At 35.2% G+C, this 13,381-nt stretch overlaps 1 protein-coding gene across 2 annotated transcripts in view; it reads right to left on the bottom strand.

Annotated features, from left to right (window-relative positions):
• Window positions 1–13,381, bottom strand: part of GRID2 (glutamate receptor, ionotropic, delta 2) — a 1,517,061-nt gene that overhangs the window by 80,299 nt on the left and 1,423,381 nt on the right. The gene's annotated exons all lie outside the window — the stretch shown is intronic.

The raw sequence follows: 13,381 nt of genomic DNA, 5'->3' as shown, positions 1-13,381 counted from the left end.
CATCTTCTTCTGGACAGTAAATGAAAATATGGATGATAATTGATTTTTGGCATGGAACAAATCCACCTTGGCTTCTAACAAAAGTAATTATATACAAAATGAACTAAATAGAACAAATTCCTGAAGTCTCAAGTGAATGTGACTGTCATCTGCTATGTCTGCCTTTTGGAACTAGATTACAACCTGAGTTCTTAAACTTGATGTGTAGCCCACAAACTCTCTGTCACTTGTTCACTTGGAATGATAAGCCAATCAACTTCAACCATAGCGTGTGAAGGATTCTAAGAGCCCACAAACTAGTCTACTTCTTTTCAGAAAAGAATTATTTCCCATTACTTATGGAAATAATTATTTACTTCAATTCAGTTGTGAAATAAGAATATTAAAAGCACTTGTGTTGTTTCATTAAAATAGTCACATTAAAATCCTTGTCTCTAAATTCCATAAACCCAGTGTTTATCTAATATCCAAATTTGAATTGCATAATATTTGTAAAACAATTGAATAATCTTAAGATACATGTCTTCATTTTTACAATAATTTTAGTATTTTTTGCATAATAGCATGTTTCAGGAAAATAACATAGAGTGGGTTAATGCATTATGACATCAGTTTTTTCTTCAAAAATCCATTGTTGAATATCTATAATGTGGAACAAATTGCATATTTGCATGGTCTCTGTAGAAGCCTGTAAAGGTATATTAACACAAGTAAAATAATACAATTCTGGGTCTGATATATGCTGTAATACAAGCAAAAATTTGGGATTATAGAGGAGGGAGCAATTAAAAGGGCAGGAAAAGCTCAAACTGATATTTGAGCAGGATGTTGGAAGTTACTGAGAATTGTGACAGTGGTTATGGCAGAGTATTGCACATCTAGTTTCAAATTTGATGTGAAAAGTGGACCTGAAATTTGGCAATTATTTGAGAGTTTTTGCTAATGCTTTAAAACAATTTCAAAGATTTTAGTTTCTTTCATTTTTCTATGTGAATGTCAACTCAGTTTTGTTCATTGTTGTAAACACCAAGGGAGGAGAAGTCTTAAGAAATATCAAATTCTACAGCAATGTCATATAGCCTGAGCACTGGAAAGAGAGTATTGAGTGAGATAATTAGGAGGTCATTCTTATTTTCGCAGAGAGAAGTTTTAAAAGTGTTAAAATGAGCAGGTGATTATTGTCAGTGGAAGAAACTGAACGCAAAGTGAGGAAATGCTGAGAGCTGATGTGGAAGTAGACAGTCTGAGAAAGAGGCCAAGCTAAATAAAGGGAAGAAATCAAGAAGGTCAAGTTTGAAGATGACAAAGATCAGCCAGCTGAGGCAAAGAATGGATGATGTAGAAGGGTGGAACATGGTCAGTGTATAGATCTTAGGTTACACTTCATGAGCTGGGAAAAAACATGTGGAATATGTTGCCTTTGGAAATAGAATTTCATAAGCTTTAATATGGAATGATTATGGTTATTGACTTATATAAGAAATGCACCTTAAATGGTGTGCAAATATGTTCTTTGTGAAGTTATAGTGTGGTTTCACCAAGGAATATCAGTATGTTGTTTGGCTTTACATGTTTGTTAAAACAGATATGCGTAAATCCATTTTATAAAGTTTTGCAAATTACAGAGCATTTTCAAATACATTATCTCATTAAGTGGCCACATAGCCAATAAGAGGAAGATAGCGTTGTCTTTTTACATTTAAGAAGTTGAGTGGCTTAGAGAGGCTCTGTGACTTGCAGAAGCCACATGACTAAGAAAATGCCATGGTGGACACTGTTCTAGTCCCATACTCTTTGGCTGTCTCCTAATCAACTGGTTTGATCCCTTTCTCTAGTAACTGTTGAAGGGCTAATATACACACATAGAGAAAATAGAGCCACCCACAATGACGATGTGTTGGTGATTTTTCAGCACCATCTAACACAGGCATAATCCTAACCATAGAGCATGGCAGGAGATGGGTGTACCAAGCTATCCTAATTCACTAATGGTATTCATTATTGTTCATTTCCTTTTGATGATTCCTCTGGTATTTACTAAAGCAAACTTGCAGTAATTATGTGTATAGAAGAAACGTGCACTGACAAATAGACATAGGCATTCTAGTCTCTTGGTTCTACACATCTCAACATAAATTACTCTTCTTACAATTTGATTTAATGCATTTCGATTGTGCCATTATAGCCCAGTCCTATAATAAATGAGCCTTAGGTAAATTCTGGATGAATTTAAAAAATACACGAAGTTGAGGCTAAAAGCCTTATCTACGAAAAATACGACAAGGTCTTTCCAGCCTCCAGTGACCTTCCATAGCGCTCGGTCAGTCATCATTTTTTTTTTGTTTTTTGAGACTGAGTCTAGCTGTGTCGCCCAGGCTGGAGTACAGTGGGGCAATCTTGGCTCACTGCAACCTCCGTCTCCCGGGTTCAAGCAATTCTCCTGGCTCAGCCTTCCAAATAGCTGGGACTACAGGCGCCCGCCACCATGCCTGGCTAATTTTCGTATTTTAGTAGAGACGGGGTTTCACTCTGTTGCCCAAGCTGCTCTGGAACTCCTGAGCTCAGGCAATCCGCCTGCCTTGGCCTCCCAAAGTGCTAGGATTACAGGCGTGAGCCACCACCCCGGCCACCATCCCGGCCACCATTGTGAACATTTCTTTGATACAAATATATGGAGTTTAAGATCTTCGGGGTGAGCATTTCCGGGTAATTATAAATTCACAATACTGTTGTGTGTGTGAGTGCCTGAGGTCAAATGAAAACCAAGTTCATCAAATATGATAAGTGAAGTAACTCTGAAGATAGTTAAATGGGTTGTCAACATTGATGCCCTATAAGAAAATGGATGAGGAAAAAGAAAAATTTTTATTCCATAATACAACCATGAACTTTAGAATACGGAGGAATGTTTGCGAAGTGATAAGGACTGGGAGGTGTGACAAGACGTTTGTATTTTAAAATCATGGGTTTCAAAAATTGTTAAAACAAAAGTGGTAAGTCAGTGTGTTGGAGACATCAGTGGTAGAGGATTGCAACTGCCTCCTATGTGGATCGCAAGACCCAGAGGCTTACACATGACAGTACGCCAAAGGAAGAGGTGTCATGCATAGCAAACAAGCTGTAAATCAACATGACGATGTGGAAGACCTACTGAATGGAAAGAGTAAGGCTAAATGAGACCTTGATAACAACAAAGTAGTAGGTTCTGGGGGCGTCGCGGAAGTCACAGTGAGGAGGTTGGTGGGGTATACCGCCAGGCAATAGGGCAGAGTTAAGTGGGGAGGAGCCATAGCACTGTTTGGGAGAGCAGAATCACAGAAATGAAAGTGCAATTGAGACCAAGGACCATGGGCTGAATATGAAGATGAGAAATGTGTAGTGATTATTGAGTTCAAACCACAGGTCTTATAAACGGTTTCTTCCTTATCTGATATTTAAATTTTAGCTCTATTATTTTCCGTCATGGTACAAACTCTCCTACCTTTTGACTAAAATCCTTCCAGTGCTTCACGTGTCTCTCTTAGGGCATATCCAGACTTGATTTACAGTTCTTTGCTCTTTGTTTACCAATCACATTTCTTGTCTTGATTTATATTTCTTGGATCCTCTGGGACTCATTCTCTCTTAAAGTCTGATTTATAATAGTTTTCTACTCAACATACTTATTTAAGAAGTTTTGCTCTATAGAAAATAATTATTTCCATAATATATATATTTTTTTCAGATTTTTATGGTCCCAAATTACTGGTGCTGTGCTGGTTTTACTGTGTTCTCACACAATGAGATTACTGTGGTTCTCGACTAATGGCAAAAATTAAATCTCTCAGTTTGTTTCATAGAACAATACAATATTAATAATATTTTACCACAGCAATTCAATTTTTTAGGGTGAAATTTTAGGTACAGAAAAGTTATATGCTACCACTCAAACGTGTTCAGAACAGTAACATCAAAAATGCATATTTTCTTCCCAAAATTACTTAGACTAATTTCTCATATTTCTGCTATATAAAATGTAGTCTTTTCTGATGTCAAACACACTTCAAATAGAAAGCAAAACAGTTTGGTAATTTTATAAAACAACTACCCTCAGGGGGGTATCTGGTTTTCATGTCATAATTCAACTAATTTTCATTTGAGTCAAACAGATGTATATTTGTGTTTTCAGATTCCAGTATTAAGAGGTTCTAGTAGGGTGAAGCAGATGTCAAAGTTGTCAAACAAATGTTCATTGCACTTCACCCAGATAATACTGTGACTTATACAGTTTCTAAATGCAACACTCGTCTTGACCTTGTGAGTTATTACCCTTTGCTTCTGGAAGCTAATAAATAAACTGATTCAAAATGTTACACATAGTCAAGCCTTTACTTTTATAATTTCTTGTTAATGCAAGATCAACCTTTAGCAAGTAGATAAAAGAAGTATTAAAACTCAAGGCTAGATGGATTTATTTTTTGAAATATAGTAAAACATAGCAGATCTTAATTCAGCTGGCAATCACTAACAAGCTGTCTGATTTATAATGGCTCTCCCTACATGAATAGCATCTTTTCATCATATTTATGCTGCACTAAGTAATGATACTTGTAGACAATCATAAAAATTAATGAATGAGCTAATGAGAGTATTCCAACTTATAATCTGCATGAGAAAACACAGTTAAACTATGGTGTAGTGAACGAGGACAATTTACAAGAACTGTAAGTAGTTACCAAAAAATAACATGTTCTTTCCTTCAGTCAATGAAGAAAACTTTATAAACATGTATAAAGTGTACGTCCTTGCTGTGCTAGATACAGGAGAAATCAAGAACTTTAAATGTAGTAGGAGAGGAGAGAGAAAATCTGTCTTATCTTAGAATATGTCATTACATTACATATGATTAAAAATAGAAATTACTTACACAATGGCTTAAATGATATGAGGCTAAGTATGCATAATTCCAAATACCTGGATAGAAACTGAAAATTTTGAAACAAATATAAAAATATTACTTAATGATTTTTAAATAAAATGACAAATGCTAAGAACTTCAAATAATAACTAAAATTTATGGAGCTCTTTCTTTGTAGCAGATACATTCTTGGTGTTTTACATGTGCTAAATTCATTTAATCTTCAAAATACCCCCATGAGGGAGTTTGTTGGGCTTTTCCAGGTATGTCTCCACCTCAGCACTTTTGCACTTGCTGTTTGCTCTGCCTGGAAAGCTTTCACCTCATATCCATGTGGCTGACTCCCTCACTTTCTTCAGGTTATTATTCAAATGGCATATCAGTAAGGCCTTCTTTGCTAAACTCTTATTCTAAAGTTGCGACTCCCCCAATTTTTATCTCACTTTCTTGAACATTTTTCTCCTTAGCACCTATCACTTTTTAATATGTGCTATATTTTACTTATTTGCCTTTTCACTGTTTCCCTCCTCCCCATTTGAATACATGTTCCATGCAGGTAAGAATTGTTGTCACTTTTTTTACTTTTTTGACTTCTTGACGTCCATGATTCCTAGAACAATACTGAACATATGTAAAAGTGTTCAAAGAATATTTGCTAAATGAATGAATACGGTTAGGACTATTATAATCACACATACATACACACACACTGTTTACATGTTAATGACAAACTTTATATTTAAATATACTTATATTTGAAATCAGTATATAAAATTATATGTCAGATCTCAAGAGAATGAAAATGAGAAAATATCTATATATATGTAAATTATTATGTGCAGATGGAAGTAAAATAGTCTGTAGTATGTGAGCATAGCTATCTAATTCAGGTAATAGATACTATAATTTATTTTCTATTTTAAAAATGTGAAATAGCATACATCTTTCTTGTCCTCAGCATGATAAAAATAGCTACCATTTATTAAGCATCAATTAAGTTACAGGCCTAAAAGTCATTGCAGTTGTTTTCCTCTTCCATTTTATAAATGAAAAATACTAAAACTAAGCAAAGTTAAACAACCTCTAATAACTTTTAGGCCACAAAGCTAATAAGCAGCAAAGCTGAGATTTGAACTCAGGTCTGCCCATAACAAAACCCTGGACACTTTTCACTATACCTTGGTACTCTCCTTGGTTTTATGCCTAAAATGCAACCAACTATTTGAACGTTTTGTGCTGTTTTTAAACTTCTGTGCCCAGACCTATTGACTGCATTGAAGCAAAAATAACACATCCATAAAATGCTTTGAATAATCTGATAATTATCTTTCAAGAAAATAGGAAACCAACCTAACTATTTCATGCTCTGAATAAAATTTGTTCTAATCAATCAATCGTTTGAAACAATCAAAGATCATTGTTTATTTTAGAATTTTAAAGTAATTAAATTAACTATGGAAATAGATATTTTGTAACAAATTAAAGATGACATCTATTTGTATTTCACATTTTAAATCAATAAAATATCCTGATATTAAAAGCTACTGTACTGGTTTTTCTAAAAAGATTTTCAAGTATTTATTAAAAGCCAAACAGACTAAATGCATATATATTTTATAAGCATACACTGTTATATTTTTTAATGATATTAAAATGAAAGGCTTATTTTGTATATATTGCATGTGTTATAATATATATAAAATAAGCTATTATGTATAATATATATAAAATAAGCTATTACATATATAAAGCTATATAATGTAAAATGTTATAACATAAAATTATAACATAAAAATGTTATAACATAAAGATGTTATAACATAAAAAATGTTAAATTATAACATAAAAAACATATAACAAAAACATTATATTATAGCAAAAAATGTAGTATAACAAAAATGTTATACTATAATATAGCAAAAACTTATAATATTAAAAAGTTATAACATAATATATATAAAATAACACTATATATAATAACATAACATATAAAATAACATTATAACATATATTTAAAATAAGCCTTTCATTTCATTATATTGGAATGATTATGTAGTTCAAAGTTCAAAGTCGCACTACTCATTCCAATACAATGCACTATGTATATATACATTATATTGAAATGATTATCTAGTTCAACTTTCTCAGTGAAAGAAAATACTGAAAAGGGGTAAAGGAATGTATTTAGAATTGAATTGTGGTGAGCTAAGCTCATTTAAATTTGTGATGAGAATATTTCTTTCTGGTACTATTTTCCTCAAGAACATACTCATGACAGCTCATTAGGAAAGCAATTTGCCAGTTTTTATCAAAAGCCTTCAAAATGTTCAGACCCTCTGATTTAGTAATACATTTCTGGGAATTTATACCAAGACTGTAATTTGAAATTTAGGAAGAATTTTAGACACAAATGTGTTCACCGCAGTGTTATTTTAAATTATTTAAATTACAAAAATAGTGAATGCTCCTTAAATAACACAGAAGTACATGCAGTAGAGAGTGACAGTGCTTCTTCTCAGAAGCCCCTTCCTCCACACCTACCTCAGAAGTTATCTTATTATGCGTGTCTTTAAAGCCTAGCACTTGTTTGAAGAAAGCATATTTTATATACATGCACCCCTACAAGATTGTTTCACACTTATAGGATCTTGTGATAGATCAATTATTTTTATCAAAGTCAAAAGAAGAATGTTTACGTAAAGTTTGGTATAGCTACTGTGCAAATTGTATACAGATTTTAACAGATTTGCAAAGAACTTAAACAAGTTTATCCTATAGCATTAAGAGAAAAAGATATAAAATTATCTATGGAATTATAGTTATGTATATACACCTGTCATACATACTCCAGAATAAAATAAATTCAAATGTTATTAGTTATCTTTGGGTGATAGGATATTAGATGATTGTTTTTGTCTTTCTGACTCTTCTGTACTTTCTAAATTTGTAGTAGTAAATGTAATGTTTAGCTAGATTTTTGGAGGATGTTTTCTTTATCTAGAATCAGAAATTCCAAATTTGAATATTTTAAATTAAATCCAAGTGTTCTGCTTTGAAGATTACATTATTAATCATTTAAAATATCTTAGTTCGAAGAGAAAAATCAGACTATTCTTCACTGACAGAATGTAATGATGCCGAAAGACTATGTTTTCTTCACGTGGGTAAAGTGCCCTTTTTGTTACCGTTGACTACAAATGCTTGAGTCTCAGTATTTACATAGGATTTTTTTTTTTTTTTGAGTTTCTTTCGGGATGGAGCAAAGAGAAAATGCTAAACTAATGAGTTTGACTCAAGCATTCTCAAGGTCGGTTCATTGATGGGTGGAGTCACTCATTTCTCCAGTTCAAGGAAGTCTGAACTGGAGCCATTAGAGGCTTATCTTTGTTATGCAAATTTATCTGTTAATGATTTATTTATCCAAAACTATTTATTAAGTAATTATGATTGCTGGGGACTTTGGCACAACTGAATAATTTCTCAGAAGTTCAACATACTGAGTTAGTAATTCAACATCTTGACACCCTGAGTAAAAGAAGTGAAATGCTTTGTTTCTACAATAGTGGGAGAGATGCTGTATTAGTTTGTTAGGACTGCCATAACAAAGTACCACAGACTGGGTGGCTTCAACCACAGAAGTCAACTTTCTTAGTTTTGGAGGCTAGAAGACTGAAATCAAAGTGTCAGCAGGGTTGGTTTCTCCTGAAACCTCTCTCCTTCCTTGGTGGATGGTCGCCTCCTTCCCACTGGCTTCACATTGTCTTCTCTCTGCGTGTGTTTGTGTCCTGATTTCATCTTCATATAAGGACAACGGTCATCTTGTTTAACAGTCATCCAATGGACCTCATTTTTCACTTAATTACCTCTTTAAAAACCCCATCTTTAAACACAGTCACATTCTGAAGTACTAAGGCTCAAGACTTCAATATATGAATTTTGTAGGGACACAATTTTGCCTGTAACAAGTAATGAGAACATAGGAGTCAGATGATCCGAGTTAGTGTTACAAACTTGGTCACTTATTCCAACTTGCTATAAGATCACGAGTGAGTTATTTAGCTTTAGTTCCCATCTGTGTAAATGGACAGTATAATGTTATTGTGATGGTTAAATATGATCCTTCCATTCTTCATTCTACTTTTTGATAAGTATTTATCAGAAGACCACTCTTTTCCAGGTATTATGCTAGACATCCATAGATGCAAATATTTTGTACTTGCCTTTCATACTTAAAGGAAGAAACATAATGTCTTTGTATATAGAGGTATAATTACAAAGCATAGAAATAAAACTTTGAATCACACAGATCTGGGTTGAAATCCAGATATTGTGAATTATTACTCATGCTTTTGGGCAAGTTATCCAACCTCTCAAAAATGGTTTTACCTTTTGAAATATGAAGACAAAATACTCTACCTTTCAAGGTTATTATAAAGATCCAGTTACATAACATATATAAATGCCTTTTAGATACCAAGAATATAGCATTATTAATTAATTCTAGCAAGCATCAGGTAGCAGTGAGGCTATAACAGAAACAAGTAGAAGAAAATGTTCAGGTGTACAGGTGCTGAACACCTGAAGATGAGTGCCTCATCTTTCTATCAGATTTGGGGTTTTACACTGTAACTTCAGAGAGAAGGAAAAAAAAACTACTGTTTTTCTCGTAGCCATGTTTTTATTTTCTGAGACACAATTTCATAATCAGACTTCTGAGACTGCCTCTATCCCGTCATTCTCAGCTGTTGACCTCACTTTATACTCCATTGATAAACAGATGTGAACTACTTTATCTTCTTGCCATCCAACGCAGTTGCACCTGCATAAGTGGCTCTTCTTCCCTCCTTTTATAATGGAGAAAGTGTCAGTCCTCCCACCAACGGACAATTCCTCACGTCATTCTGAAGGACTTTTCTCCTTGGCTGATTATTTTTCTCCTATATCAGTCTTTGCCTCTCTACTAGATCATTTCCATTAGAATTCATACATAATATACTTTTATAATCTTAAAACTTCGCTTTGATTCCAGTTCTCCTTTCAATTACCACCCCATTTCTTTATTCCTTTATAACAGAAATACTTTAAAAAGCTGTCTGTACTTATTAGCTCCATTTTCTCTTCTACAATTCTCTTAAACTCATTTTAATCAGACTAATTGGATTTTTATCCTCACTATTTTTATCCTCACTATTCTCCCCAAACTTCTCTCCTCATTATGGATCCAGTGGCCAATTCTAAATCTTACTTGTTAAATCAATCCTTCCTTGAATTTCTTTCTTCAAGTGCCTTCTGGGTGTTATACCACTGTTTTCCTTCTGCTTCCCTGGCTATTCCTTCTTGGTGTTCTTTGTTTGTACTGCCTTTTGATCTCACCTCTTAACATGTGAATGCCTTAAAGCTCAGCCTTCAGTCTCCTTCTCTTCTGCTGACAACTCTTGCATTCATATTTCCAGTCAGGACCTCTCCCCAGAACTCCAGGCTTATAAAATAAACTGGCTAAGATCTCCCACTGGGATGTCCAATAGGCATTTCAAACTTAATATGCCCTAAACTGAACTACCAATCATTTCCCTTCCACCCCCATTGCAACCTAGGATTTCTGCAATTTTCCATATCTACTGATAGCACTCCATCTTTCTGGTGCAAAGGCCAAACATTTGAGAGACATCCTTTATTTTTTTCTCTTATTTTATAAACCTATCTCCCAGATCCCACTTCCAACCCATCAGCTATCAATTTCCAAATATATCCAGACTCTGAATACTTCTCACTGTCTCCACTGGTAACACGCATGTCCAAGATAGCAACATCTATCATCTCGATTTCCATAATAGCCTCCTTATTGTTCTTCCAGCTTCTATCTTTCCCACTGTCAGTCTGTTTTCAGAGCAGCAGCCATATCATGTCTCTTCTGTGCTCAAAATGCTACAGTAGCTTCCATTTCACTCAAGTAAAACCAGTATCCTTATTGTGGCCTCCAGAGTTTCATGTGTCTGGCCCATAATTGCCACTCTCACCTCATCCTCTACTTCTTTTCTTCCTTGGCCTCTACTCAAAATGTACTGGCCTTTTTACTATTTCTTCAGCAACTAGGTGTTCTCCCACCTCACTAGGTGAGCTCTCTGTCTGGAACACTCTTCTCCCAGATAGTTCCAAGGCTCATCCCTATACTTTCTTCATTTTCAGTCACATACCACTTTATCAAAAAAGCCTGTCCTAACCATCCTTTTTAAAATTGCAAACATCCCACCCCACTCCACAACTCTCTACCTTCTATTTTTTATGGGACTTACTAACTTTTAATGTTACATAATTTACCACTGAAATGCAAGTTCCATGAAGTTGGGGATTTTTTTTTATTTGTTTGTTTACTTCTATATCTTAAGCCTGTAAGCAATATCTGGCACATAATAGCTGATGAACATTTGCTGAGGGAACAGTTGGAATGCAGAGGTAGGAGAATGAAAGCAGTAAGACTGGTAAAGAAGCTAGTGGTGATGGGACCTGAAAAAGAGCCATGCGGATCGAGAGAAGGAGGTATGTATGAGATGCTGATAAGACCTCATGAGCAGGGTTTCGGGATTCACTGGATGGTACAGAGTGGAAGCTGGGGGTGGGAGAGAATGGTGAGTGTGACTCAAAGGCATCTGCTAGATAATTGGGTGGATGGTGGTAAGATGAATTCGGTGAATTAAGAAAGAGAATACGAGACGTAGAGAAAGTTTTGGCAATGGAGAGACAGAGAGTTCATTTTTAGATAGTTTCTATTAGAAATAAGGTGAAATAGCTGAGAATAATAATAATAGGATAATAACTGCATCTGCAACAGCAGCAGCAGCAGCAGTAGTAGTGGTAGCACTAATGGTAAGAACTAGCATTTATTGAATACTAACTTATGTCAGACACTGTATCTCACATCCTCTCTCCCCTGTGTTTTAGACAAAAGGAGACTGAGAACATACAGAAATTAAGAACAATTTGTTCAAAGTGATTTGACTTCTCTGAATAGAATTTGTATACAAAATGTAATGAATGGAAATAGGGGTAGAGTCAAAAATAGAAACCCAAGTAGTTTGGTTCTGGAGTCTGCTCCCTTAGCAGATGGATATAAGTGTCTAAAACTTGGTAGAGAAAAGTTGGTGGGAAGGAGAGAACTGGAAGTGCCTAATATATAGGTGATAATCTAAATCCATGAAGGGAGATGAGATTATCCAGGCAGAGTTTGGACTGCTAATATCACCACTGTTACTAACTACTGGTGTCATTTAGTGAGCACCTCCTATCGGTCAGACATTAAACTATGATGGTGAACAAGATAGATCTGATCTCTACTCCTATGGAAATTATCAAGAGTTAACAATAGTAACACTTGTTTAAGTTGTGACATTAAAACAAGAGGAGATCTACTGTGGGGAAATTCAAAGGGTTGGTGATGAACCTGGCTCAGTTCACAACCTCTTCGAGGATGTGACATCTGAGCTAGAAGGGAAGAGACAGGTAAGAGCGCATGATTTTGATAAGATGAGTCCCAAGATCAAAGAACAAAGAAGCTAGTGAAAGCAAGGGAGTAAAAATCGGTAGGTTTTAAGATTGTCCTTGGAACAGGGATACAAAGCATTCACTCATGACTTGGTACACACACCAGTACTCAACAATTTCTAACTTTTCTTCTTTACATGATAAAGTGTGTGAGTGAGACTGGATTATTTGGGCAGAGTCTTTATAGTCATAAGCCAGGGGAGGTATTTTACTTTTTTTTTTTATCAAGCCATAAACTGTTACTTGTTATTCTGTTTGCAAATAGCCTGGACTAATATGGAAGATACACAGATTTGCCATTTTCAGCAATGGTTATTTACCCCTTGAACAAGAGAGCCTTTTACCACCTCTACTCACCTATTTCATATTATGTCTTACAGATTTGAAATCTATTTCTAAATATGTTACAATAAAGAGTTTTGCTTGACCAAACATTAATCATGGTCCTGAATCTTCACCCAGTCTCATTGGTGTACTTCATGTAAAACCCAATTTTGGCAAGAACTCTGCTAAGTCTGCAAGTTTAGCAAGAACCCTCCCCCTATGCAATAGATACTGTGTTCCTCATCCTCTACCACCCCCCAGGTGGTATCTGATCACCCTGGCCTGTTTGTGGCAAGAATCCTGTAAGGTTGGTTGAGACAGCATTCCCTGTACCCCCAAGATTTCTTCGTCATTTTCCATCCATTGAGCCCCACTCTGCTTCTTGGCTATAAATGCCTGCTTGCCCACCCGTCAATGAACTGGCCTTGAGGACACCTGAGTCAAACTCATTAATTTAGCATTCTCTTTGTTTCACCCCAAAAGAAACTCAAAACAAAATTATCTCATAGAAATACTGAGACTCGGCCGGGCGCGGTGGCTCAAGCCTGTAATCCCAGCACTTTGGGAGGCCGAGGTGGGCGGATCACAAGGTCAGGAGATCGAGACCATCCTGGCTAACAC

Source organism: Colobus angolensis, unplaced genomic scaffold, assembly GCF_000951035.1.
Source record: "Colobus angolensis palliatus isolate OR3802 unplaced genomic scaffold, Cang.pa_1.0 Scaffold123, whole genome shotgun sequence".
Taxonomy (NCBI): domain Eukaryota; kingdom Metazoa; phylum Chordata; class Mammalia; order Primates; family Cercopithecidae; genus Colobus; species Colobus angolensis.
This window is presented reverse-complemented; position numbering and strand designations above follow the sequence as displayed.